This window comes from Saccostrea echinata, unplaced genomic scaffold (genome assembly GCF_033153115.1).
Source record: "Saccostrea echinata isolate AGI-Se365-2 ecotype Australia unplaced genomic scaffold, CSIRO_AGI_Sech_v1 ptg000052l, whole genome shotgun sequence".
Classification (NCBI taxonomy): Eukaryota; Metazoa; Mollusca; class Bivalvia; order Ostreida; family Ostreidae; genus Saccostrea; species Saccostrea echinata.
The window spans coordinates 484,924-489,348 of record NW_026889801.1 but is presented as its reverse complement, the minus strand read 5'-3'; the positions used below and the strand labels follow the sequence as shown (position 1 = coordinate 489,348).

Below are 4,425 nucleotides of genomic sequence, written 5' to 3'. Positions count from 1 at the left end.
CATAAAAAAATTATATTACAGTTCTAAAGAAGGGTCCGTGCCTGTTTATTTCGAATGAAGATTTAAAAGAACAAGAATTCAATAACGTCACTCAAATTTGTTGTACAAGATCAGGGGTGCATGATAAAGACAAAGGATTCAACATTGAATGCTGTGGAGGCAAGAATTTTGATACATCATCTCCTCTATCTATAAGATTTTTTAGAAACATAAACCGTTGTCTCAAACATATCAATTGCATATATTGATACATTAATATGCTCTGATTTTCCCACTCTTTGATTGGCATTGCTTTGCATCTCAAAAATGTTTTTTAAACTTATCATTTAATTATGATGGAATTTAACGCTGTCAATATTAGCACTGGATTCTTGATCTGAAAGCACTTTCTCTACATGGAAGTTGCAGAGTTAAGTGTAAACAAAAAAAAAGAAGTCTGAAAATACAGTATATGAAACCACACCTTCTTCATGTATTTAATGATAGGTTAAGTACTAATAATATTAAAATGTCCTTGATTTCCAAAAATGCATTGACCAATTCCATTTCGTTACATGCCGTCATAAATAAAATCAAAATTAAATCTATAGAGTCATAAATCACTGTACTATCAAAACAAAAGAAAGATCATTTTCCTTTTTTTCTGACCTATATTGGATTTATCATGATCATAATTTTATTTTCACGTTAAGATAAAAACAGGTTAACTTTAATGGGTTTTTTAAATTGCTAAATTACATTATCTCAAAATTATTGTTCATTCGACAATTTCAAGGCAAAAGAAACATTCACACAAGTCGATCGATTTTAGAAAAACAGGTTATATCATTAAATGTTCGAATGTGTTATGCTAGATGTTACTGTTTATCTATTTCTTAATGTTTATCAAGCAGAAACGACCTTCAAGCCAGACACAGAAATTTGCTGCGGTGAACAAGTTTATGATAGAGCTGATGATAAACGAATTTGCTGTGGAAATGATTCTGAATCGAAACATGGTATGTTATACATTGTACCTTAAGTTCTTTAAGATATATGCGCATTAGCGTTTCAGAATTATTATAAGTATAAAATTGCACGATAAGGTACTGAAATTTGTATTTTTATTTCTTTTCTCATGTATACAAAAGAAAAAAAAATCAAAACCAAAAAACAAAAACATTTTTTTTTCTAAAATACTGCAAAAGATTAATGACTTATTTATTATCTAGCCTTATTTTAAAATAAAAAAAACTGCAAGTTCCTGTCAAAATTTCACAGCAATGTAATTGTGATAATAACGTAGCGATTGGGCGTAACGCATATAATAAATTTCCTTTGTACCAAAACGTTGCGCCAACATTTTTAAAGAATATTAGTGTTTACATTTATTTTTACATACCATGAATCATATATTAGCAATTCTCTATGTTTATATTAGGTCTTACACGTTGAATCGTATGTTGCCATGCATCTTGCTTACATCCCATCTGCTATCTTTATTGGTGCATTTTATTAACATTTGTTTCCTATTTCACTTGAATTGTTATTCATGCTTCAAAGAGGTTTGATTACTTACTGATAATTGTTATTGTGATTTCTCTATTCATTTTAGTACATAATGCAAGAGTTTGACTTCTATTTTATTTTAATTTTCTGTCTAGATGGAATCGTTACCTTAAAAAAAAAAGAGAAAAAATATATAATTATTTGATTATTACTGATACATGGGGGCACATTCCATTTTCTATTTGAAGAAAAGCTTTGTAGTTTAAATTCAATTAAAAAAAGATTTTTACGAAATCATCCACTGGCTGTGAGTGGGATAGTTCTTTTATCAAGCATGCGACAGGAACTTGTCTGAGGGGAAAGTTCATGTCAAGGGTTTGACGAAAGGTCTATCAAACTCACACTCAGTTGATAAATGTTTTTTTATTATTATTGTTTTCATTATTATTTTACTGTGTAAATTTATAATTTCTGAGGGATGGATAGCACATTTCATACCCCTGGGTAAAGCTTTTATGTTGGAGTGTTGGAAATGTTTCCAACCAATCATATTGCAGGAAATCAAACTTTGTGGCAAACACTGAATGAAAATTTCCGATGGAAAGATACAGTGAATCACAAAATATACCCCGGGGTACCAGGGTATAGGTTTGTTATACCTGATTTTTTTTCAGACTATAAAATATGTTTTACCTTCTAATTTTTATATTGAAAATACATGTATTCTAATTTTCTAACAGAAGTAAAGTAAACGATTTTTTCAGCCGATACCTTTTTATTTGCAATATTTGTCATTAACATTTTATATTTTGACTATTTAATTAGTCTGTTTCACTTGTTTTAGCATTTTTGTCTATTGACTGGCAATCTATAAATTTATAGATTGATGTATGTAATCTCGATTTCAGAAGCATTGTGACTTTATCAGGAATTCATCTAGTAGTGTTTCCAACAGCGTACATGAGAGTGCTTGTAAAATATAAAATATTGCAATTTTTGATATGTTTTTCCAGGTGTTATTCATTCCGTATCAAATATGCGAAAACCTAAATGTTGTGGAAATCAAGTTTACTCTTCACTGGAGAAAAATTGTTACGATGGTGTGCTTCAAGATAATGAAATAAAACGGTAAGCAATTAGTCACATTGTTTTAACATACATGTATTTCGATATATTTTCAGGAAGTACGCTCGTAAATATTTGGATTCCAAGGTAACTGGATGAACATCCTTCAAGATGCGTGTTTAATATTAATATTCTTTATTTTCATAAGATATTGTACATGTACAACCTAACATGATATTACAAATAAACAGAAAGTCGACGATGTTTTAGAGAAGTTTTTGGGAACTATTTTTTCTTGCAAAAAAATTTCAAACAAGAAGTGCAAAGAAACTTTTTTAAGTTAATCTTATAGTCCTTTTAAACTTCTCCTTAATAGAGCACACTGGTCGGCAGGGGATGCGCACTCCTCCATGGCACTGATCCCATCTCCGTGTTTTTTTTTTTTTTTTTTTTTTTTGAGGTCCGTGTTTGCTTACTCGCCCTCAGACATTATTCCTAATACAATAATGATTTGTTGTTTTCTCCTTTATTTCTTTGAAACTAGTTTTAATAATGAGAGAGAGAGACTTAACATAGTATTTTTTATGAATTATATTGTATTTAATATCTGAAAAGGTCACCGTGATATCTTTTTCTCTACGAAATGAGACGGGACATGTACAGAGAAAGAGTTGTTAATTGACTAAAAATAACATTTTGTGTTTTGATAAAAATTAATATTTAAATCGTAACAGAAAGTCATTTATCATGCTATTGAATTAAAGTAGAAAAAAACTTTATAGAAAACTTTTATCTAGATCTATTGAATCTTAGGTCCTTAAGTCCTTTTATCTATTGTGTCACGAACCCCAATAATTCAATGTCCAAAAATGGCAAACATGATGTAGGGCAGAATTATTATACCCTGTTGTATATAAATATGCAAAATCTTGAATGTTTCTCTCTTCTTTTACTTAATTTACAGAATGTAAAAATGTAATCTTTCCAGATTATAGCTTTATCTGTTCTTTTACATGTTTTACACTGTGTTGCAATTACCATGTATATCTGTGTTTTTCAAAATGGCATAGTGTGTTCCTTGATTTTCTTTTTGATTCCCAACTGCTTTATTTACATATTGCTTTTCAAATCTGTATGTTATTTATGATATTCTATCACAAGGATTGTTACTTTTATGGCACATGCTTCAAAAACTACCAATATGATTGGCTCGGCTCAGAGATAAGAAAATGAATTAATGACGATGAATTTATGTTGTGAATAAATGATTACATTATCTGACTGCGTCCTTTTCTATATATGTTTATATTTCGCACTTATGTTCTTCTAGCCAGCGAAAGAAATAAAACTATCAGCTTTTTAATTTTTGTTGAGGGTTACTAAACAATATGTTGGAATTTCTTCGGGGACCAGTTGCGCCCCGTTATCAGCAGACCTATTTCTGTATTCATATGAAGCAGAATTTATTCAAAATCTTATACATGAGAGTAGGAAAACTCTTGATGTGGCCTTCAACTCGACAGTTAGATGTATAAACGACGTACTATCAATTAACAATAGTTACATGTATTTCTATTCATATGTCGACACGATATATTCCAGTGAGATTAAAAGATACCATTGAGTCTGACACATATGTTTCATATTTGGATATTTTACTAGGAAAAGGCGTTAATATTAACAAAACAATAAAGCTTTATGATAAACGTGAGATTTTAACTTTTCAATGGTTAACTTCCCTTGCTTATGCAGCAATATACCTTCATCATCTGCATATGGGGTTTATATCTCTCAGTTGATTCGATACGAAAGAGCATGCTCTACGTACGAACAATATCTAAAACGAGGAAACAAACACGTCGATGAAACAAG

At 30.1% G+C, this 4,425-nt stretch overlaps 1 long non-coding RNA gene across 1 annotated transcript; it reads left to right on the top strand.

Moving 5' to 3' along the window:
• Positions 1–907: 907 nt before the first annotated feature.
• LOC133203886 (uncharacterized) lies at positions 908–2,986 on the top strand. The gene is made up of 3 exons (XR_009723493.1): positions 908–998; positions 2,502–2,616; positions 2,930–2,986. It is a non-coding gene; the product is annotated as an uncharacterized LOC133203886 (long non-coding RNA).
• The last annotated feature ends 1,439 nt before the right edge of the window (positions 2,987–4,425 follow it).